Here is a 26,319-nt window from a genome sequence, read left to right on the forward strand (position 1 = left end):
TGGGGTGCCACGTCCTTTTGCGATGCACTCGTGAAAATAATTTTCGCGATATTGAAACTAAATGCGTACTCGTCTTCTCATCTTCCTCCACATCACGGAAAACAAATCCTATATCTGGAGCATATCCAGCTTCATGCATTAGTCCTTCTAACCTCTTCAACTTTGCATATATTGCATCAGAATTTGAGTGTCAAACATCTTCTGCAAGAAATGAATACACTTTGTTGCTTACTTCAACCAACTCCACATTCCCGTATATTTTCCATGAATTCAGCAAAGCACCCCCTACACCAGAATCTGGCTTAACACTCATATGTCTTATAAGATCATACGCCTCATCCAGTTCACCAGTGACCAAGAAGATCAAACATGCATGTGTAATTTTGAAGTGTATGATTGATACCACGATCACTCACCATCAAGTTGTACATGGCCCATCCTTCGCCCAACAAATGCCCTCGACTGCAAGCTGCAAGAAACTACTTCATTATAACACATAGTATCGTCGAATTACATCTAACCAAGTATCCTATTGTGGGTTAACGTCTTACTTCCATTGAATCTCAAGTTGTGCTTTTCAACTTCACCAATGAGCTAGCAGCCTACAACATATATCAAAACAACTCTAAAGTTAGTATAATATCCAATGTTTGTCATGATAATTAATTTGGCTAAACCTTTATGAGACTCTGATTAGCATAACAACTATAGGAGAGAAACATATATGTAAAGAAAATAATTAAAGAATATTATACTAAAACTTAATCTAACATATTTTAAATATATACAAGCAGTTCCAAGATCCACATTGTCTATAAGCAAGAAAAAGTTGTTAAGGGATTTGAATTTTGAACACAATTGTGATTTGTATCAGATAGTAGCAGCAAATAGATCAACGATATCAACCAAATCCAGCAAAAATATGCCATTATCGAAATATACCAAATTCGCGTAGAATGACTAAGTTGAACTGGCAGGGTATATCATCAAACAAATAGAAAACAAACTATTTGTTGAAATGTAATAATGCAGAGCAACTAAACAGACTTGATGAAGGCAGGGCAAGATATGAAGTACATATCTGACATTAACCTTCTCCAAGCATACACTGCAGGTGAGATCAAGTTAAACACTGACACTTAAAGTCTTTAAATCCAAGTTAAACACTGATATGAAAAGCCATGCATATAAAATCAAAAGGGGAAAGAAACAAACAGGGGAAAGAAACGTTGAAAAAATTTCAAAAGCAATAACGTACAATCGGTGCAAGTTAGATAAGGACTACTAACCTTTTTTCACTTCTTCTATAGACTTAAAAAAGTCGCATCTTCATCATCGCTACTATCATTCTCTTCATTCAGAGAAGTCGAATAATTAGTAAACCATACCATACATGCATACACACTACCATATTCACAAATATCCGATACTGCAAAAAAAAAAAAGAATACATACAACAACTCTACCAAATTTCATACAATCACAATGCGTGAATGCTTGAAAATCTCTGCAGTACTTCTCACAGATCGGTCTCGAATACAAAAAGAGGCCATTGGCTACTATGACATATGCGCCTTACGTTATTCAAACGACTCAATTTTCGGTGTTATGGATACTGATATTGGTCAATATTACAACATCGAAAGCAAAACAATGGTGGATGATGCATTTAATCAAACAATGCATGGTTTGTTAGATACTTATATCTACAATATAACTGCCATAAGCTCATAATAACTTCTCAAACAGTTTTGAGGTTTAAATAATTACTAACTCAGGAAACACACGTGATTTACAACGAAAAAAATCCTAACCTTCCTTATCATTCCAAAGCTATGCAGCGTAGCTATTTAGAGGACTCTCCAGGTTAGGTTCTGTTGTTCAGAAAAATTGATCAGACAAGCACATAAATGTGACTGCAAAACTCATAAAATAAATAAAGAATAAACCTTCCAATAGACTTTAAATAGACAGAAGAATAGTTCTACAATCATAAGCCAACAATAGCCACCTACATTTAAAAAAGAAATTGATTATAACATTACTGGTTTTACTATATAATAAATTCCACACACCTTATCAACATAACCATACAAATAAATCACATACAAATCAATTATATAAGTGAGAAAGAGATGCAAAAAACATTTAATCATTGACAGTTTAAATGCTACTTACTTGATACAACTTCCAGGCTGTGCAATCTGTCAATGTTACCATGCTCTCAATAAGCTGTAGTAAAGTAGATGGAATGGGGCATGTAGTAGGAGGGTGCGTCAGTCCTGCTCATAGTCAATGCCAAGCTGCACTATGTCAGGAAGTTTTTACTCTTAATATAAGAGTAACTTCCCGTTATACATTGTATATTTGGTAACATACAAATCGAAGACTAACCTAAATTCATTGACTCCAGTTTCGGGATTGCGTCTGATGTTAACAATGCCACCATACACCACTTTCCCTCCCAGTTCAGCAAGGCAATAATTAAGAAGCCCTGCAACATGACAACAATAATCCAACATGTTTATTGCTCAGACATACTTCTAAATCTATATGTATAAAACATATTAGATTAAATCTTTTCGAATAATATTTGATTAAAACATATTAGATTCTCTCCTCTGTTCACTACTTATGCTCAACCTTTCTCCAACTCACTTGGTCCCTGTTCTCTGTTTCAAATGGCAACCAAACAATAACTCTTTCCATCTCTCCTTTTGAACTTCTGTGTTCTTAAACGAAAACAACAAACAAAACTCATCAAATCTTCCTCCTCCTCATGAGTTTTCAATCGGCCAAGAACACGACACAACCAACAATACAAAGTAAATCGCAATAGCATGATATCTAACAATAACAACGAAGAGGAAATATTCATAGCATGAGCAGTAGCGTCACATATTGGAAATGAAGACGTGATTACCGATATGATGATGAAGGTTGTTGTTCTGCTTTGAATGATGATGCTGTTGTTGGTTGTTCGTTTGCAGGTTGTATGTGATGAACGACGAAAACTGTTGGCTCTGTTCTAATGCGCTTGAGCCGCTGTTGAAAGATATGTGAATCGGATCTGCAGGTTGCATCGGGATGTCGTACGTATGTCTTGTAAGATGCGGCTGAAGTGAATGGCAAGTTGAAAATGATGAATGGTAACATGAAAAAAAAAACTTACAGAATGAGGAGTGTTGTATTGCTGTCCTATCGATACAGACCTTAAATTTTAGTCCACCCACGATTCTAATACCAGAGATTATGTGAGCATTTACAATGTAAACCCAATCCAATATGTGAAAGATTCCCCTGTAGATATTAAAATATAACAAAGCCATATTGAATTTAGATACAGATGAGAAACCCATAAACAAAAGGAATTTGAGAAACCCATAAACAAAAGGAATTTGAGAAACCCAGTAAAACTGTCAAACAATTTGTGCAGTGTAGGTGGATTCCCTAAAAACCTGAAGTTCCAAGAAAGAGAAGCACATAAACAAAAAGATGCAAAGTAATACTTTCAGTGTAGGTGGAGAAAACATCGAGAACCAATTGAAAACATAAAAACTTACATCAGTAAGATTTGAATCACAGGTCCATGATTCACATTTGAAAAGCTTGGAAAATAGGAACTTTGAGCCACCTCAATCCCACGATTCCCTCAACTTATGAGTCCACCTCCAATCCCTGATATCTCTCAAACCTCAGTCTTCTCTCACTCCACAGATATCTCAGTCGAACTCGACTCCCTAAAAACTCTCTGCTCGCACAGATCGATTCAACAACACAAAAACTACACAGTAAAAACAAAACAGGAGTAAAGAAGAGGAGAAACTCAAAATCGAGAATGGAGTCAAAACCACCGAAAACCACTCACCATTTAATCAACCCTGACCACTGTGAAGGGTCATCAGAAAGCAAAACCAATCACCGCGAGTATCACCCTTCCGGCGAATATGGACACAACCGCATACACCATAACGTGAAGTCATCCATCGTAGATGAACCTAAAGGAACACAACCATGAAAAGGATAGCAATTATGTAAGTAATCCAAAATAATTGAAAAAATGCAACAGATTGCTCTTTGTCCGCCATAAACAGAACCACCTATATCATCACGATCAGCAGCCTCAAAACGAAGCGGCAAAGATAAGGTGGGGAGAATTGGAAGAAGATGACGGCGAGGATCTCAATTTCCTGTTAACACCATGACAGGTTATAAGACAAATAGATTTCTGCCAAATAGATTTCTATTGTCACAGCATTTGGAACTCACCATAACAGAAAATGAGAGGAAATCATTATAACCGGAACAAAATAACAGAATCAGAGGACAGAGTTTGCGATTCCCAAATGTAACACCCCATATTTTCTAATTTTAATTTAATCGGAAATTAAATTATTATTTGGAATTATTCGGTATTTTGTGGAATTATTTGGAAAGAATTATGAGATGGGCTATTGGGCCAAGTGTGATGTTAAGGAATGAGGGGGTGCTATGTTAGTAAAGGTCTTATTCCAATTAAAGTTTATTTTATAAAATAATAAGAATTGGGAATAAGGGAAAGGAACGTGAAAAGCAGAGCAGAAGAGTTGGAACACGAAGAGCGTGAAAGAGGAGCAATGGAGGGAGAGACCAATCAAGAACTCTTGGCTAAGGTAAGGGGGGACTCTCCGGTTATCATCTATTATCGTGTTCTTAGATAATAATATTGATTAGGGATGTTGTTGAGTCAATTGGATTATATGATAGATTTAGGGATTTAGTCGAATTGTATGATGTTTGATCCCTATGTTTGAATCCATGATACCTATGTTGTTTTGGTCCCAATTGATGCGTGATTGATGTATTATGAGGTGTTTTTCGTGTTGTATGTGCATTCGATTTCCCTAGGTTCGTACTGGTATGAATTGGGTGTGTTTGGAATGTGTAGAATGCTGTTTTCTGCAGGTTGGGGTTCCTGAAATCGCCGGTTGGCGCCGCGTGCACAGGGTTGGCGCCGCGAACAGGTGGGTAGAATGCCAGGAAATTGTGATACGCACAGGTCGCGCCGCGTACCTGTGTTGGCGCCGCGAAGGCGTACTTGTTTTCTCGTTTCGCGCTGCGTGCATAGGTTAGCGCCGCGAACATGTTTTTGTGGTTCAGGTCGCGCCGCGAACCTTGGTTGCGCCGCGTGCTGTAGCGATAGTTATCTCTGGGGAAAGTTAAATGATGTGTAACTTTCGAATCGTAGGTCTGTTTTTAGTGCCGTTTCGAGTACGATGAATCTTATGAGATAGCCTACGTGTTTAAATGATGGAATGAGGTGTAAACCCAATTATTTTAAATGTGATTTTATTTCTTGGTGAATGATGTATTGTACATATATGTGATGAGATGTGTTAAATACATGCTACGTTGAAATATTAATCATGTGATGATTTGTTTAATTGGATGATATATTGTTGACATATATGATGACATGTGACAATATGAGTTGTTGTTTTGGAAAAACATTAGGATGTGATGATTTGTTTGGAGTCGTATGATGATGACTGATTGCTTTGAAATGATGTGAATACATGTGTGTCCTTATTTTTGATGATGATGATTGATGTGGACACTTGTATGTTCTTTAATGATGATGATGATGATGATTGATTGTATTGAATGATGCTAACGTATATAGACATACTTTGATGATGATGATGATGTTGATGATGATGATGAAATGAGTATTTGATGATGTTACTCATTAGACTTGACGAGGGTATAAGTATGTTGTATATGTTGCATTCATTCATGTGCATTTGATGATGGATCCCGTTGATGAGTGGATCGTTGGTGGCTAATTCCCATTGTGCGGAGATTAGTAAGCAGTCATCGTGTGCCCATGGGGGTGTGAGCGATGAGGTTAATCGTGTGCCCATGTGGGGTGTGAGCGATTAAAGGGCAGTATCGTGGAGAGAAGTCCTGTGAATATGATTCACGAATTTTGGTACCACATGCATAGTGTCAGTTCATACATATGCATACTTTTATAACATGATTGGATGTATTCCAGTGTTATAAATATTGATGATGTGTTGTTTGTGTGTTTTGTTGGATTAATGTTGAGTATGATTGTCTGTTTGAAAGATGTGTTCTGTTGATGTTTGTGTAAATGATAGATGTTCCTGATAATCTGAATATGATGAAATTGGGTGAATGATATAACTATGATGTGTTGTTATTTAAGATGCAATAACATTTGTTAACTGTGATGAGACTCACCCTTACTGTTGATATTTTCAGATTGAGGATAGCTGCTTTCGACTTGGTGAGGATTAGCTCATAAGTCAGTGTTAGTGTAGCGTCAGGTGTCATGCTCTGATATTGTAACACTGGGGGAACGTTAGATTAGAGTTTATGATGATACTCTATCGTGTTGTTATTGTATTAAATTATGTGGGATATTGCATAGATGATGTTATGCTTATCCGTTGATGAATTTTCCGCTGTGTAAACATGAGATGTTTATGTATTATGACAGATTGTTCCTTAGTGAAAGCATGACAATGAATTTGTGATAATTTGTTTTAAATTGAATTGTGGCACCCTTGTTTTCATGTTTTACTCTGAAAATTATTTTATTAATTTCCGTGGGGTTTAGAAGGGTGTTACAATAGTGGTATCAGAGCAGGTCGGTCCGTCCGGCCAATTGTTGAGTCAGTTGAGTTGTGCGACAGTTGTATATTGTTGGCATTTTATTCCTTGGTAAGCGACATGTGAGTGAATCACTGTCGGTACTTGGTTGTTTGTTGCAGGTGTTGGATTGAAACAAGTGGGGGAGAAGATTCGCTTCTCGGTTATGTTTCAGTTGTAACAAGATTGATTCAGTAGGCTGTTGTTGGCAACAGTGTGAGCGTTGTCGGAGCTTGTTATTTCCCGAGTTGAAGGTGACTTGGAATTAAGACTTCACTGGGAATTGAGTTGGAACATCTTGAAGGAAGGTGATTAGAGGTAATTGACAGTTATTGTAAGAGAAGGAGATTGGAGAGTTGCGATGTGTCAGCTCTGCTGGTGTGCTGCGAAGTTGTCAGTTGAGTAGCCTTGCGTTTCGGAAGAGGTTCAGTTACGAGTTTGCAAGGAGGATTGTTGTCGTGATGTTGCAGAAAGCGGACTTCGGCGGGGGAATGTGTCGCTTAAGTTATAAGGATGTTTGGAAGTGAAGAGATACGATAAGGGGCTGTTTGGAATGTGATAGAGTTGAAGAGAATGAGTTTTGGAGAGAGATTTTCGTAAGCAAAGCGCAGGAAAATTGCTGAATTGCTGCGGAACTTCGAAAATTCATAACTGGAGTTCTGGACATCCGATTTGAGTCCCGTTTGAAGCGTCGGAAAGCTAATGAGATGAACTTTGTTATAAAAATGATTGCAGCAACTGTAACATAATTAATTGTGACAGGATGACGTTAGTAAGAGGCGAAGTTACGGTTACTCTGGTTCTTATAACTAGACTTGTTTATTGGTACTGCACGGGATGTCAGTGTCAGTGTTGAATGGATCGAAGGAATATTTAGAAGGTTTGTTGAGGAGTAATTTTAAGAATTGAATATAGCATTTGAGGAGTTTTGGATATATCGCATAGAGTGTCGCTGCATGAGTCAGTGTTGCATTTTTCGGATAACGACTGGAAAATTCATATCTTGAGTTCCGAGTGTCGGATTGATGTGCCGTTTGAACCTACGAAGAGGAGGGATTGTGTTCTAATTTATCGGAGAGTTATAAATACAGTAGAGTGACCCTATGAGGAAAGGTTCTGAAGTCGGTTATGGAAGCGTGAAACTTGTTGAATAAGAATGCTTACTACCGTGATTGTTGGAAACAAAATTGAGTGTAACATGTTGTTGATGAGATGTTCGGTAATAAGGATGGTTTGAGGGCCGATGAATTTTAGTGAAGAGTGAATTAGTAGTAAAGATGGGATAAACTTTGGAACCCTTGGAATCGTATTTGTGATGGCAAAATAACGATGAGTATAAAAGGAGAATTGTAGGGAATTTCTAACATTTGTTGACGTGAGGAAGACTTTGTTGAGATTCCGAGTGGGATGATATTTGGACGTGAAGGATGTAATAGAATTTGGATTAAAACCACGAGTTATGAATGTTGTCTTGGTCTTGCAGGCTAATTGTATGGTTCAAAATTCGAAGTGTTTAGTGATCATAAGAGTTGAAGTACCTCTTTGATCAGAAAGGGCTTGATATGAGGCAGTAGAGATGATTAGAATATATTTTGGATTAGGATTTTGGTTTGAATCACCATCCTAATGAGGAAAATGTTGTGCTATTGTGTTGCGTAAGAAATCTTTAAAATGTCGGTGCTAATGATGTAATAAGGTTGAGTGATTGGATTTGTGTAACTGATGTTTGGAGCCTCAGAAGGATATTCTATAAGGACACCGTAGTGAATTATTGAACTATGACGATGATAATGAGTTTGGGTACAAACTCGGGAATGGACACTATTATGTAGTAACGACGGTTTATGCTTAAATATGATTTTCAACTAATATTGACAAATTTAGGACTTGATCACCCTAAATCTCTTGTTGGTAGTAGAGGGAATCATATAGAAGAGATAAGCTTGTTTTGTTACCTTAATGGTTTAAGATGTGATGAATATTAAACAGTGAGAATAATCACTCACTATGTTGTGTGAACTTATGAAGAAGTGAATAGGAAAGAGTGCAACATATTGGACGATGACTTAAGACGGGTAATCAGAGTCGCGCAGCGAAAGTGTGATGTGGAGTAGGGTTATGAGTACTGCTCGCGGGAAATAAGGAATTAATATGTCGGAAGCTTACATAGAGAATATGTATTGATTTGTATATTGGATTTTGAATCCCGTGGATGTAAGGATGTTGTGTCGAAGAATTATAACTCTTTTGAATAATTGCCGAGATGATGAATATGTTATTACGACTGTACGTGGTTAATGAGTATGTATTCGGCGAAATTAAAACGAAGAGTTGATGTTATATGATGTTGTAATAATTTTGTGCTGTTATTGAGGCGATATTGTAAATTCCAGATATAATGAGTAATTACACTCTATGAAGGACGGAGTGGATTTAATTCTTAAAGAAGAGTGGGATTCAGTTTGAGCTATTATGTAAGAAATGGTATATCGAGACTGATGAGTGTGATTATAATTGCTTGTGTATACTCGTTCTGATGGTTAGAATGTTTTGATAGATGTAGTAATTCAAGAATTTGTTTTTGAGTACGAGTAAGTATTGCTAAGTGGTAAATTGGTACCATGAATGATGAAGAAATGATTCTTGAACGAATTAGTAAAGGGAGAGTCGGAATCGGGTAAAACTCAGAAAATCTATTTGGTATAGATGATTGTGATGAGTAGTCAGAGTAGTGCGGAAAAAGCGGAATGTAACGTGTTGGATATTGCTGGTGTGACTTAAGAGGAGTCAGAAAGTTGAAACCCGATGATATATGAATATTACAGTTGAGTTCCTTGAAAGAAGCAGCTGGTGAAAAATGTAAGTATTATTTTATCGCTCAGATGGAAGAGTGTGTCTAAGGTTGGTATGTTGGTAGATGGAATTCATTACTGCATTGTTGATCAAGTGTGATCATACTATGGATTGTGTAATTGTATTACTCAGTTGTTGAGCGTATGGTATAGGTTGTACCTCAATGTTCTATTGTAGTTAACCTTTTGGAGATATTATGAATGGTACACCTTGGATGGTCAAATGTGACGTAAGAACGGGGATTGGAATGTATGAAACATGTTCCTGTTGGTTATGCCAGATGGATTTTTGAGGATTGACTGATGGTAATGTTAATTAGGAGCTGGAGAGTCAGGTGAAGGACTCTTATATGAGCTGGTTACTTGAGGAGTGTTTTCGAGGACGAAAACTCTTTTAGTGGGGGAGAGTTGTAACACCCCATATTTTCTAATTTTAATTTAATCGGAAATTAAATTATTATTTGGAATTATTCGGTATTTTGTGGAATTATTTGGAAAGAATTATGAGATGGGCTATTGGGCCAAGTGTGATGTTAAGGAATGAGGGGGTGCTATGTTAGTAAAGGTCTTATTCCAATTAAAGTTTATTTTATAAAATAATAAGAATTGGGAATAAGGGAAAGGAACGTGAAAAGCAGAGCAGAAGAGTTGGAACACGAAGAGCGTGAAAGAGGAGCAATGGAGGGAGAGACCAATCAAGAACTCTTGGCTAAGGTAAGGGGGGACTCTCCGGTTATCATCTATTATCGTGTTCTTAGATAATAATATTGATTAGGGATGTTGTTGAGTCAATTGGGTTATATGATAGATTTAGGGATTTAGTCGAATTGTATGATGTTTGATCCCTATGTTTGAATCCATGATACCTATGTTGTTTTGGTCCCAATTGATGCGTGATTGATGTATTATGAGGTGTTTTTCGTGTTGTATGTGCATTCGATTTCCCTAGGTTCGTACTGGTATGAATTGGGTGTGTTTGGAATGTGTAGAATGCTGTTTTCTGCAGGTTGGGGTTCCTGAAATCGCCGGTTCGCGCCGCGTGCACAGGGTTGGCGCCGCGAACAGGTGGGTAGAATGCCAGGAAATTGTGATACGCACAGGTCGCGCCGCGTACCTGTGTTGGCGCCGCGAAGGCGTACTTGTTTTCTCGTTTCGCGCCGCGTGCATAGGTTAGCGCCGCGAACATGTTTTTGTGGTTCAGGTCGCGCCGCGAACCTTGGTTGCGCCGCGTGCTGTAGCGATAGTTATCTCTGGGGAAAGTTAAATGATGTGTAACTTTCGAATCGTAGGTCTGTTTTTAGTGCCGTTTCGAGTACGATGAATCTTATGAGATAGCCTACGTGTTTAAATGATGGAATGAGGTGTAAACTCAATTATTTTAAATGTGATTTTATTTCTTGGTGAATGATGTATTGTACATATATGTGATGAGATGTGTTAAATACATGCTACGTTGAAATATTAATCATGTGATGATTTGTTTAATTGGATGATATATTGTTGACATATATGATGACATGTGACAATATGAGTTGTTGTTTTGGAAAAACATTAGGATGTGATGATTTGTTTGGAGTCGTATGATGATGACTGATTGCTTTGAAATGATGTGAATACATGTGTGTCCTTATTTTTTATGATGATGATTGATGTGGACACTTGTATGTTCTTTAATGATGATGATGATGATGATTGATTGTATTGAATGATGCTAACGTATATAGACATACTTTGATGATGATGATGATGTTGATGATGATGATGAAATGAGTATTTGATGATGTTACTCATTAGACTTGACGAGGGTATAAGTATGTTGTATATGTTGCATTCATTCATGTGCATTTGATGATGGATCCCGTTGATGAGTGGATCGTTGGTGGCTAATTCCCATTGTGCGGAGATTAGTAAGCAGTCATCGTGTGCCCATGGGGGTGTGAGCGATGAGGTTAATCGTGTGCCCATGTGGGGTGTGAGCGATTAAAGGGCAGTATCGTGGAGAGAAGTCCTGTGAATATGATTCACGAATTTTGGTACCACATGCATAGTGTCAGTTCATACATATGCATACTTTTATAACATGATTGGATGTATTCCAGTGTTATAAATATTGATGATGTGTTGTTTGTGTGTTTTGTTGGATTAATGTTGAGTATGATTGTCTGTTTGAAAGATGTGTTCTGTTGATGTTTGTGTAAATGATAGATGTTCCTGATAATCTGAATATGATGAAATTGGGTGAATGATATAACTATGATGTGTTGTTATTTAAGATGCAATAACATTTGTTAACTGTGATGAGACTCACCCTTACTGTTGATATTTTCAGATTGAGGATAGCTGCTTTCGACTTGGTGAGGATTAGCTCATAAGTCAGTGTTAGTGTAGCGTCAGGTGTCATGCTCTGATATTGTAACACTGGGGGAACGTTAGATTAGAGTTTATGATGATACTCTATCGTGTTGTTATTGTATTAAATTATGTGGGATATTGCATAGATGATGTTATGCTTATCCGTTGATGAATTTTCCGCTGTGTAAACATGAGATGTTTATGTATTATGACAGATTGTTCCTTAGTGAAAGCATGACAATGAATTTGTGATAATTTGTTTTAAATTGAATTGTGGCACCCTTGTTTTCATGTTTTACTCTGAAAATTATTTTATTAATTTCCGTGGGGTTTAGAAGGGTGTTACACCAAATCCTCCTCCATATCTCAAATCTTCACTCCATAATCACCATCACCGATTTCAATCTATATAAGAAAAATCAGAAAACCCTAAGAATATCATTATCAAACTTCCATAACAGAAAACTCACCTCATAACATCTTCAATCTTGAATTGATTTTCTTACATTCTCCAACAATCTTCAATCATTATAACAAACACTTGGTGGCCTATTAATTCATTCCAAAAATAAAACTAAATTAGGCAACATTAATACACCTAAATCACATTTGAATGGAGAAAGTTTGAGAGAGAAGAAGAGAGATTAAAGAGAAAATAACATAAACTCGGAAAGATTTCACCCAGCTTTGGCAATTCAGAGCTGTTTCAACTCAACATTCATCATCAAACATTCAAAACCAAACACCATAGGTTCAAACGCGAACAAAACACCTCAGCAACATAACCAAACCGATGAACGGATGCGGAAGACTATCAGAGGGGATGATTCAGAGCAGTTCGTCGGGGAAGAAGAGTGGAGGCGTTGCCGTTTTGGCTCGGAGAGAGAGAGAGGAAGGAGATTCGTTCTGAGTGTGAAAGGAAAAATGATTTCGAAACCGTTTTGGAATAATAAGAGGAAGATTTTGGAAGAGAAAGAGGATTCTTAGTAACTGCAACGTACGTGACAATTGTAACTGTCGTAGCATAATGAAGGCAGAGCACAAAATTGAGAAAAGTGACGTGGAAAATTGAGGGAGCATTTGCTGATGTGGATGGTCTAAGAATTGCCCAAATGGTAGACTTTTCTTATATGATAGATATGACGATTACACATCACAATTTACTCTCATTATAAAAATACTTTACATTGTCGATGTATTCTAATTAAATTCTATTTTTTAATCATAATTATTATTTGAAAAATAAATTAGATAAATAAAAACTTTCTTTAAAGCAATTATTTTATACATAACCAAAAATCATGGTATATTGAATTTGTCAAAAAAAAAAAAATCATGGCTCCCGATATCCCTTTATCTTTCTCAGGCATCAAAGAGAAACCCAGCTGAATCAACATCACCCACTTTTGCATATCCAGAAATCATCACACTCTAAAAAGTTGCACTTAAGCTAGGAATTTCATCAAACACTTACCATGCAGCTTCAACATCACCAACCACTAACACACAATACATTTTGAATGTAGTTTCATTCCCGATTCCCATGTCAAGTAGCACTACAAGATGCTTAGTACTATTGGAAAAACGCAAGAACATGAACCATCTTAGACAAGCACATGCACAAGTATTCACTACAGGTCTTGAAAAAAATACATCTATAATATAAGAAAATTAATGGTTTTGGAAAACACCAATTTAATCTTTTGTCTTTGCCCTCCACCTCATCAATTTGGGGGCATTTTGTGTCTAAAATTTACTTTTTGCAACCAATATGTACTATTAGTTTGAAATCAATTATACTTACTATCATTTGTGTACAATTTTTAAAAACATGTTGTCTTATTAGTTCATGTAGAACAATATGTTAACCGAAGAAGTACATTTTTTGAAACTCCAAATACTGTTTGCGTGTACAGTACCTCACTGCCCCCAAGACCTCACTTTTCTGTTGTAGAAACTCAGCAAATACAAACACACAACCTCCATTCTCTCTCATCAGAACCACATATCTCTCTTCTCATTTCTCATTCTTCAACTCAACCCTTAGCTTTGTTCTTCTTCTTCTACTACTTTTGATTCTCAAACACCTTAAGCATTTTTGGTTTCTATCATAATTCCAAAATCCTCCCTATTTTATGAAGTGCAACTCTGTGTTTCATTCTTGATTTTTTTATAGATTGGACTCTACGTGTTTGATTTTAACAATCATACTTTTGTTTTTTAGGTTATTCAAGTGTCATTTGTTGCTTTCTAGATGGGTTCTTCGTCAACAGAAGATATGAAGGTTTCTAGGAATCTTGATGGAGATAAATTTATGGGTTTCAATCTTTCGTTGAAAAATGTGAAAAAAGGTATGAATCTTGATGAATGTAAGACAATGGGTTCAAGAACGGGGTTGTTTTGAATGTAAGACAATGGGTTCAAGAACGAGAAAGTTAGGGTTTTGATTTTCTTGGTGTTGATAATGAAAAGGGGACAATTTGTGGTTAGGGTTCTTAGAATATATGATATTTTAGGTATTATGTTTATATTGATTTTATTTCTAAAAGTATGTACTGGTTTTAAATTGAAGAATTAGATGTTTGTATAATAATTCTTTAACTGAGATAGATGTTGTACCCATTTAGGTTGAATATTTATTGGATTTTTTCTATTGTTTTCAGGTTCAATCATTTGGTCCTGTTTTGAACTCAAATTTATAAGTGAATAAGCACTAGAGTTCGTAGACTTTGGTCCTGATATGCAGATTTCTAATGTACACTGCTAGATTTGTTTTTCTATAGAAACTTTTCTAATTTGTGTTGAATGGTTACTCCTTAACTTTTTCAGGTTCAATATTGTTGGTTATGTATTCTTATGATGATAAATATTATAGACTATTAGCATCCTCCCGTTTTCACTGCAAGGTCAAACTCCTATGGGATGTAGGTTTCTGATAACTCAATTTGGTGGAGACATGAACTAAGGGCTTTGGATTCATGATGGTTTGATTTTGTTACTAGCTTATGGTTCAATACTTTCTGTATCCTCACCTCAGTGGCAGGATAAGGCTTCTGGTTTCTTTTCTTCCTCAGGTATCTTTCACTGAATTTGTATACTTTTTCCTTTCCTTTTTTACTGTATGGTTTTTCATACAAGTAAGCATTTGTTTCAGAATATTTTTTTATTATTGTTAATCAATCTTGGAAAGTAGCAATTTGTTCAAGTTTGGCAATGCTGTAGCCTAACAACGTTTTGTACTAATCAAAAGAATGTGTCTTATGGATTGAAGCAGAAAAGTTGGGCAAGTGAAAGTTATCAACCCGTTATTAATGAGGCTTCAGTATCCTGGTCATCTTTCACTGCAAACAACATAAGTATTACCACCAGCAGTTACGGTAGTGGCAGTGGAAGCTGTTTTGCGATCAATAATAGAGTGGATGCATACGTTTTTTTTAATTAAAGCATTATTAGAATTGAAGAAGACCTTAGAAATGCTCATGACAAGTTAAAACTAAACTTAGCTAATGTTATTCTGCTTTTTCATCTTATATTCATCTTTCTGTAGTGAACATTGACACTAGCTTCATCTTACTGCTATTCTGAAGAAAGTGTAGTTGCATTGAACAGTGTTGTAGCTGTATAAATTTATGACTTGAGGAGTGTTTTGTAAGCAATTTGTGAGTTGTATAAAAGTTAGGTGAAAGAGTTACTTTGATGTCTTTTATGAGCAATTTGTGCCAAGAGTTATTTTAAGTTGGAATCTTTTGTAAAGAAGTTTGATAGAAATCAATGTTCAAGTGTACTGATAGAAACCAATGTTCAAGTTGATTGTTTATTTTTAATCTTTGTCAGTAGTATTATAATTAGAAGTGTGACATTGCTGTCACTTTTGAAAAAGTAAGTGTGACATTGCTGTCACTTATGAAAAAGTGAATCTTCACAGATTTTTTAATGTAGATTTTTTTGTTTAAAGGGTAATGAGAAGTGTATTAAATTACAAAAACTATGTCATTTATAATTTAAATTCAAATAAAACTATTTCATATGTATTATTAATTAATAAATAATGTTTTTACGGATTAAAAAACATTTTATGAAATAATGTGTCTCACTCTAAAAGTGAGTCAACTACCATTACTTGAAACTTTATAGTAAAATTATAAATCACTTTTTACTACAAGATTTATATGAAACAATAGTTTTTATAATTGATTTTGTGAAATAAATATATTTGTTATGTGTTATAAGTTATGTTTATATATACAACATGCATAACAAAATAAATCTATTGAATATAATTATATACGGAAATTTACTTTTGATCTATATATTTTTATTTAAGATATATCAACAAAAATAATATTCGTATTCAGGATAAATTTATGTTTAATATAAATATTTTTATATACGAAAATATGTGTTTATGATTCAAATATTTTTTATCTAACAATGGTATACGGTAAAGCATATATTACTTATTTAAATATTTTTATATATGAAAATTTAATATTGATTTATATATAATTTTTCGTAAACGATAACTAAAAGAATAATATTTGTACAAGAGAATTTTTTTTATTATTGATCTATTTTTTTTCTTTTATATTTTTTATTTAAAATAATTGTTTAATCTATTTGAGTTATTTATGACCCTTTTTATATTTTTATATACGAAAAATGGTATTTATGATAAAAATAGTTTTGATTCAGAAATGGTATATGAGAAAAAAATCTATTATTGATTTAAATATTTTTATATCTGAAAATTTACCATAGATCCAAATATTTTTGTAAATAATTTATAAACAAAAATAATATTTGTATACAGAAAAAAATCTATTATTTATCTTTATATTTTGATATATAGAAAATTGGTATTTACGATCCAAATATTTTTCATTCAAAAATGGTATACGGGAAAAAATCAATTATTGATCTAAATATTTTTATATACGAAAAATTTACTATTGATTCAAATTTTTGTAAATGATACATAAACAAACATAATATTTGTATACGGGAAAAAATCTATTATTGATTTAAATATTTTAATATACGAGAAATGGTATTTATGATCTAATATTTTTGATCCAAAAATAGTATACTAAGAAAATATATTATTGATTGAAATTTATTTATATATACAAATTTACAATTATTTATCTAAACATTTTTTGCTTTTTTAACATTTTATTTAAAATAAATGATGTATTCAAATTCGCGTAGTAGACTTAATAGTGATACCACAGTTAGCTTCATCTTTCTATGTGGGATTATATTTCAAAACAAACTTCTCTTTCTATTCTCATTGCCAACTTGGACCACACATAGTAGACTTAATAGTGATACCACAGTTAGCTTCATCTGCATGTCCGCTTAGATTATATGGTACCAACACTAAAGAAATCTTTTATCATTATTAACATTACCATAATGCCATAGCTGGTAAAGAGCTGCTTCAGCACTTACTCCAATTTCTTATCATTGAATTAGTCTTGATAAGAGCAGCGTGGTAATTTTCTGTATCATGGTTTTATAAATTAAGTAACGTTAAGAGCATGTATGATGTCATGTTTCATAGTTATGTGATTATGAAATTGTACAGTGCACAGTATTACAAGAGGGTAAGCATGTTGCTCTCATTTAAGCATGTTGATTATGAAAAAAGTTGAGTGCTTGACTGCATCATGCCCTCAGAATGTAAAGTTAAATCCAGAAGAAATTGAGGAATGGACCAGAAGCTACCAGGAGCCATAGAAATATAAAACAAATTCTATCAAAGTAGACATAGAAATATAGCATTCTCTCATGTATTGATGTTGTATATTCAAGTTAACATGGGATTAGTTGCATGTGTTTGTTTACGACGACTCACGATTATTTGGTGCAAGTTGCAGGGTATATAATTAATACAAAATATGGCACGGGCATGAAAACGAAGACAACAGTGATATCAATGGTGGATAGTGGACCAATGGTAAAAGTGCATTTTTTGTTTTCGGTGCATGCTTGGATTGTTGGTGGATTGATAGAATCATACTGATATGGTGATGTTGGTGAAGAAATGGGATACAAACTACAATGAAGTTATGAGTTACTGTTGTTGTGGAAATAAAGAAACAATGAAGTTAAAGTCCCACATTGGAAGAGATTCTCAAAAACTAAGAGTTTATATACCTCTTTTACACGACAAATTAAAAAAATTAAGTACTTGTCTTTTGAATTGAAATATGACTCTCTCTTGAAAGAATACGAGTTGCAAGCCCAATTGTTACTTTTAATAATTAATTTATAAATAATCTACATAAAAAATGAATTACATTATTGAAAAGAAAAAAGAAAATTAAAAAACGTAACTATTTTCAATACACTTAAAAAAACTAAATTTATTTCTTTTCTAAGTGATTTTTGTTTTTGTTTTAAAAACTGAAAAAATTTAATTTTAATAGTTTTTGTTACATATATTTTTATAAATGTGAAAAAATAAATTGTTGAAATAAATATTTTTTATAAAGGGGAAACAATTTATCATTGGTACAATTATTTTTATAAATGAGAAAAAGTGTAAAGCTGACATAAATATTTTTATAAACGGAAAATATGTATTATTGAACAAATATTTATTAACACAGGAAAAAGCGTGGAAAATATGTATTATTGAACAAATATTTATTAACACAGGAAAAAGCGTATTGTTGATTTAAATATTTTTATAATCGGAAAAAAGTCTATTGTTAATATAAATATTTTTTAAATGAAAAACAGTATATTGTTGATACGAATATAAACGAAAATGTGTATTGTTAATACAATATTTTTATAAACGGGAAAAAATGTTTTGTTGATAAAAATATTTTTATAAATTGGAAAAAATTATTGTTGATACAAATATTTTTGACATTGGATATCAAAATATTTGAAAGTAGTGATATAATATTTACTTTTTTTTTTCACTTTTTATAAATGCTATATTCACTTTTTTTTTCCAATTTTTTCTAACATTGAATACCAATTCTCTCTTATGTCACCTCAAAAAAAGGAATAACTTACTAATCCAACTTTACTACGGGTAAAATGAAACCACTGATCCAAATATGCAGTGAGTCAATAAAATTTTATTGTTTGTTTTCTTATATCGTAGAAATTATATAAAACGGGAAAAATGAAACAACTGATCCAAATATTAATATCATTTACATTTCATCTTCTAAATAAATAAACAATAAATAAATTTTTTTGATTTAACAATTTAATTTTTCTTTCATTTCATTCTTATTATATATTGAAAACAAATGCGCGTACCATACCAGTACCCGTGCGAATGCACGGGTATCCCGCTAGTTTTGTATAAACTACAAAATCATCAAAGCCTTTCTCCTCAGTAACAATTTCCAAAACAACGTCCACGTGTTTGTTAAAATGCTTTAGAATGAATTGAGACTAATAATGTATTGCAGACTTGTGCAGGACTTCAAAATTGTTCTTTGGCGAAAATGACTCATGGGTATGGTTCAAAGTTGGCCCTTGTGTTTGATCTCTTTGTGGGTAATAGTTTGATGACAATGTAGTGTGTCCGTTGCTGCACGGTGTGTTATGAGATATTATATAGTCTTGCTACCTATATGAACATGAATGATGGGGTGTCTTAGTGGTAAATAACTGCTAAACTTTCATATGGTGCGGTGTTTGATAGCTGTTTTTTTTTATTAAAAATATATTTATTCATTTCAATTAATAGATTACATTATTGTAATATGAATTAAAAATCACAAAAATAAAAAGATGAATTTGTAAACAAACTCACAACATTCATGTTAATAATATAAAATAGCAAATTGCATATACTTACGAATATAACTATATTGAAATATCCTAAATATTCATGTTTTCGGAGCGTTAATGACACCAATGTCATAGATTGAACTAGTAACAAACCCGTGCATACGCACAGGTTCTATTCGGTTACGTGAATTTGAATACATCATTTATTTTAAATAAAAATGTTAAAAAAGAAAAGAAAATTAGATAAATAATTGATTATTTCATATATAAAAATATTTAGATCAATAATAAATTTTTTTCCGTATACTATTTTTGGATTAAAAATATTTAATCATAAATACCATTTCTCGTATATAAAAATATTTAAATCAATAATAGATTTTCCGTATACAGACTTCATTTTTGTTTAGGTATCATTTACAAAAATATTTGGATCAATAGTAAATTTTGTATATAAAAATATTTAGATCAATAATAAATTTTTTCCTGTATACTATTTTTAAATAAAAAATATTTGGGTCATAAATACCATTTTTCGTAAATAATAAATTTTTTTCCGTATACAAATATTATTTTGTTTAGGTATCATTTACAAAAATATTTGGATCAATATTAAATTTTCGTATATTAAAATATTTAGATCAATAATATATTTTTTCCCGTATAGTATTTTTTGATCAAAAATATTTGATCATAAATACAATTTCTCGTATATAAAAATATTTAGGTCAATAATATATTTTTCCCGTATACAGACTTCATTTTTGTTTAGGTATTATTTACAAAAATAAGGGTATTTTGGACTTTTCCACAATCATTAATTTTCTTAAATTATAGATTGATAGATTTTTTTTTGGAAGAAAGAAGTGAGAAAGTGATGAGAGAGAAAAAAAATAGAGAATAGAGAAAGATTTGATAAGTTTGATAAAATATAAGAGTTGTATTATTTTAATAATAAAATTAAGAACTTTATGGTACAAAAACCAAAAAACCACAATTTTAATGTGGTGACAAAAAATCAAATAAGGGTATTTTGTAATTTTTCACAACCATTAATTTTCTTATATTATAGATGTAATAATAAAATTAAGAACTTTATGGTACAAAGACCAAAACACCACAATTTTAATGTGGTGGAAAAAAAATCAAATAAGAGTATTTTATAGTTTTCCACAACCATTAATTTTCTTATATTATAGATTGATAGATTTTTTTTTGGAAGAAAAAAGTGAGAAAGTGATGAAAGAGAAAAAAAATAGAGAATAGAGATAGATTTGATAAGTTTGATAAAATATAAGAATTGTATTATTTTAATAATAAAATTAAGAACTTTATGGTATAAAGACCAAAAAACCACAATTTTAATGTGGTGGCAAAAAATCAAATAAGGGTATTTTGTAATTTTCCACAACCATTAATTTTCTTATATTATAGATGTAATAATAAAATTAAGAACTTTATGGTACAAAGACCAAAACACCACAATTTTAATGTGGTGGAAAAAAAATCAAATAAGAGTATTTTATACTTTTCCACAACCATTAATTTTCTTATATTATAGATTGATAGATTTTTCTTTGGAAGAAAAAAGTGAGAAAGTGATGAAAGAGAAAAAAAAATAGAGAATAGAGATAGATTTGATAAGTTTGATAAAATATAAGAGTTGTATTATTTTAATAATAAAATTAAGAACTTTATGGTATGAAGACCAAAAAACCACAATTTTAATGTGGTGACAAAAAATCAAATAAGGGTATTTTGGATTTTTTCACAACCATTAATTTTCTTTTATTATAGATTGATAGATTTTTTTTTGGAAGAAAGAAGTGAGAAAGTGATAAAAGAGAAAAAAAAGATAATAGAGAGAGAGAGAGAGAAATTTCATAAGTTCGATAAAATATAAGAGTTGTATTATTTTAATAATAAAATTAAGGACTTTATGGTACAAAGACCAAAAAACCATAATTTTAATGTGGTGACAAAAAAACAAATAAGGGTATTTTGGACTTTTCCACAACCATTAATTTTCTTATATTATAGATTGATATATTTTTTTTGGAAGAAAGAAGTGAGAAAGTGATGAAAGAGAAAAAAATAGAGAATAGAGAGAGATTTGATAAGTTTGATAAAATATAAGAGTTGTATTATTTTAATAATAAAATTATGAACTTTATGGTACAAAGACCAAAAAAACCACTATTTTACTGTGGTGGCAAAAAATCAAATAAGGGTATTTTGGATTTTTACACAACCATTCATTTTCTTATATTATAGATTTGCACTAGATCGAAAATCATTTTTCAACCTAAAACAAATGAACACCGCATAAAGACAGAAAAATAAACTATACCGCACAAAGACGGGAAATTAAAACAAACAACAACACACAAAAATGACAAAATCAAATATTAAAATAAAAGAAACACTAAATATATGTGAAAATCACTTATTTAACTAATAGAGAAACAAGAACAATTTGGAATGGTGATTTTGGATCAAAATTGATCCTAAATAACCCCTCTCTAAGAGATAAAGAAGAAGTAAAGTGACGATGGCTAGGGTTGAGAGAGTAAGGTAAAATCTTGCAATTTTTTTAAACCATGCATGTGTTCGATAGCGGTTGATTATTATAATTTTGTTTTCCTATTTTTAACTAATTAATTTTTCAAATTTTTAAACAAATAATTGTGACTAAAAATTAATTTAAAAAACATGGAAATTAATTATTACAAATGTGACAGTGACACATTATCAACTACACTGTCATGTCATTAAAATTTAACCTTAAATTAAAAAGAGACTAAAACTAAAAAAAAAAAAGTTGAAGGACCGATTTAGCAAACATAATATAATATGATAAACTAATATATTTTATCTCTTCAGTTAACAATTTGTTACTTATTGTTCTAGTCTGGGCCGAGCAGGCCCAGCACTTAGGCTATCGCCAAACAAGTCCAACCCTTTAGTCGTGGCCAAACAGGCCCATCTCTGTTCGAGGCCCAATAAACACACACATTAGCCGTTGCAAGCACCAATCCCACGTGCTTACGGAAGAACACGTGGTCAAACCCGCTCGCGAGGAATTCAGGCATCTTGCTCTGAACCCTACGTTTCGTTTACCCAGAATGTGAGTCATTTGCTGACTCAGCCCTACCACGTAGGATTCTGGCAGTTTTCTAGCACGTGGGCCTCCAAGGGACTTGGCCCAATTAGAGAATCTTGGCCCAGCGCCGGAGGCTATAAATACACATTTTCACTAGAGGGTCAGTTATTCATTATTCACCTTAACATATCTCTTATGTGCTTGCTCTCCTTGCTTTAGAACTTACTTTGGCATCGGAGTACCTTGCAGGTACACCCCCCAGTTCACAGAAGTTAACCACGTTGCCGACCTTGACGATTCTTCTGATCAGGTACGATCACTTATGAATTGGGTTAAAAATAATATGGGGTTAAAAATTAATAGGATATTGTCTAGAGCCAACTAGTATTTTAAAGAAGACAAGATTAAATATACTTAGACCTCAACCCCAAAAGCTAGTTCAAAGTGTGAGATTGTTCTCACATATTTATATAATCAGCGGTCTGAAAATCTAAGCAATATCAGACTTCAGTGTTATGAATAACATAAAAAAATAGGGAAGAAAGGAAAAGACTAGGGTTTTAATAATATGAATAATATAAAAAAAATATCTAAATTACTTAAAGTACATCTATAAATAAAGACTCATTACATATTATCTAACATATCCTCTCAAACTCACAATGTATTAACATGAAGCATTAAGAGTTTGATAAACAAAAAATAAAAACATATTAAATAATAAACAATATAAATCTAAAACAATATCATTGCTTTTCAAGATAAAGTTTGTTAAACTTTAAACTTGTTACAAATTAATCCTAAAAATAAGCGATCAAACCAAACTAATTAATATCATAACCAATACAAAGAGTAACCCATAAGAAGAATCATTATAGGAAGATGCAACAATCAAAGAGAGAAGACGCGCTTGAAGAAGTTAAAGAGAGAAACCAATTGAGGGAGGAGGGGCATCTAGAGAAACAGGAAACAAACCAAACCAAAAAATCAATTTGAATAAAATCAAACTGAATCAAATCATATAAAATTAAACCAATCCAATCTAATACAATCTAAATCAATTCGAACATAATCAATTTAAATCGATCCATATCAATTTGAACCATATCAAATCATACCAAATTAAATAGAAACAAATCAATTTGAACCAATCATATTGAAATGAACAAAATCAAATTAGATCAAATTGAACCAATCCAATTCAATATGAACCAAATCGAACAACCAATAGGGAGAGGATTAACCAAATAGAAGAATCAATAAGAGAGCGAAAGTGAGGCAACAAAATAGAAGAACCAATAAGTAGGAGAGAATCAACGAAGAAATAAGCATCCAAATAAAATAACCAATTGAGAAAGGAGTAACCAAATAGAAGAACAGAGAGAGAGAGAGAGAGAGAGAGAGAGAGAGAGAGAGAGAGAGAGAGAGAGAGAGAGAGAGAGAGAGAGAGAGAGAAAGAATCAACCAAACAAAAGAAAGAATAAGAAGAAGAATCAATGGAGAGAGAAGCAACCAATAGGGAGAGAGTGGACTGAGGTCATATATAATTCAATCTTTATATTCATTCATACAAAAATGGAAGACGATATGTGGAGTACAAATTAACGATTTAACAAAAAGATTTTTTTCTTCAATAGAACTTGTCACTAAGAAACAAACCAAACACATCCCAAACTTTTGTTTTGGGGAACTCAAAGAAGGTCAAAACAAGCTCTAGATACCATGTTAAATTTGCTTGAATCTCAACCTCAGAAACTAACTCAAAGGGTGGTGTTAATCTCACATATTTATATAATTAATATCCCGGGAAACTAAGCAATGTGGAATTTCAAACAAACTCCAACAACACAAATACCAACTTCAACACCTATGATCACGCTTAGCTTGGTCCTGGGTCAAACGCCTATATTACAATCCTTAAACAGGCTCTGATAACATGTTAAATATGCTTGAATATCAACCTCAAAAGCTAGCTGATCAGTGCTTTTTACACGTTTATTTACCGTTTATTTTAGTTATCTTTGATTTATGTCGTTAAGCATTTCATTGCTTTATTCTTCATTTTATGCTTTGGTTTTGTGTTATAGTGTTTTTAGGCTCAGATGGAGAAATCGGGATAAATCACTGCAAAAAGTGCAAAGGCAAAAGAAATATGAAAGCTACAGGGGTCCTGACACGGGTGCCCGAGTCACACGACACGGCCGTGTCATACCTATTGCACAAAAGGCATGATTTAAAGCAGGGGACAGAAGCTGACACGGGCGCCCGTGTCAAATGACATGGCCGTGTCAACAAATACGCTAAAAATTCCGATTTTTTTAGAATTTTAAGTGTTTTGGATCCTTAAGGGTTCTTTATACATTTTGCAATACTGAGGGATGACCTAATACTATTTAAACCTTATTTAGAGAAAAAAGAAGGATCTTTGGCAGACAAAGAATTATACAATTGAAGATTGAAGCTTATGCAATTGAGGAAGAACAAAGAACTTTCATGAGCGGGAGCGATTAAAGATCAAAGTTCATCATCCATATTGTAATGTCTTTATTTGAATTTTTTAATTTCTTTGAATCCTATGAGTAGTTAAAACCCCCAATGCTAGGGGGTGTCCCTTATTAACGTTTGTAATGACTTTGATTTCCCAATTTCAGTAATCTATTATCTTTCATGTTCAATTTAACTGTACAATATTTCTAAAGCTTTCCGCGTCGGACCAACAGGATTGATGTATGACTAGCAATTAGGCTAGACCGTCATTGTTAGAGTTTTTGTATAATTAGACTATAGTAGATATTGCCTAGGAATAGGAATACCCCATAGTAATCGGAATATTCTTGATAATTCAAAGGCTTGATTTCATCATAATTCGCTAAAGAATTAGGATTTATGATGAATGTTCAAAGTTTTGCCCACTAAGAAATTAGGAGCAAAAATCCTTATGAACCGGTAATTGATAAGTTAGAATTTGTTATTGAAATAAGGATTCAGAGTTATTACATGTTAATGCACACACATACCCTGGCATGTTACTCATACTTGGCCAAGTTAACCTTTTACTTTTATTTGTTATTTAATTCAGAATTTTCCAAACCAAAACCCCAAGGCTTTTGTTTAATTGAATTGAAATATAACTCTATAACCTCACGCAATCCTTGAGATTGATACTTTGGGATTTTCAATTATTACTATATTGGAAAAATACACTTTCTATTTTACCGATCACTAGCTCAAAGGATGAGATTAACCTTACATATTTATACAGTCAACAACTTGGGAACCTAAGTAATGTGGGACTTCAAACAAACTCCAACAACACAAATACCAACTTAAACAAGCATAACAACCAGCTCGATCTAGGGATAAAACTTCTACACATATAATATTTAAGGCACAATCATATTTTCCATATTTCATTCTATCCCTTTTCGAATTCATTAATTGACTTGAGCACCGGAGTGGTAATTTTGCAGGTCCACCCCGTGATTCACCACATGAAGAGTCCAATATCACAATTCAAACTTAATTTTGGTTATGATCTGGAGCAATAACCCCATTTATGACAATCGAAATTTGATTCTCGTGAAATTCCAT

The 26,319-nt window shown here is 32.8% G+C and overlaps 2 long non-coding RNA genes across 4 annotated transcripts; one reads left to right on the forward strand and one right to left on the reverse strand.

Moving 5' to 3' along the window:
- Window positions 1–3,171: 3,171 nt before the first annotated feature.
- LOC131621761 (uncharacterized) lies at window positions 3,172–4,004 on the reverse strand. 2 transcript variants are annotated; one of them, XR_009289674.1, is made up of 3 exons: window positions 3,869–4,004; window positions 3,564–3,784; window positions 3,172–3,300 (listed from the first exon to the last, which is right to left on the reverse strand). It is a non-coding gene; the product is annotated as an uncharacterized LOC131621761 (long non-coding RNA). The 2 variants fall into 2 exon arrangements; XR_009289675.1 differs by having other exon boundaries at window positions 3,191–3,458.
- Window positions 4,005–13,568: 9,564 nt separating this feature from the next.
- Window positions 13,569–15,595, forward strand: LOC131621762 (uncharacterized). 2 transcript variants are annotated; one of them, XR_009289677.1, is made up of 4 exons: window positions 13,569–14,212; window positions 14,525–14,616; window positions 14,691–14,935; window positions 15,136–15,595. It is a non-coding gene; the product is annotated as an uncharacterized LOC131621762 (long non-coding RNA). The 2 variants fall into 2 exon arrangements; XR_009289676.1 differs by having other exon boundaries at window positions 14,525–14,935.
- The last annotated feature ends 10,724 nt before the right edge of the window (window positions 15,596–26,319 follow it).

This window comes from Vicia villosa, unplaced genomic scaffold, assembly GCF_029867415.1.
Source record: "Vicia villosa cultivar HV-30 ecotype Madison, WI unplaced genomic scaffold, Vvil1.0 ctg.000011F_1_1, whole genome shotgun sequence".
NCBI lineage: Eukaryota > Viridiplantae > Streptophyta > Magnoliopsida > Fabales > Fabaceae > Vicia > Vicia villosa.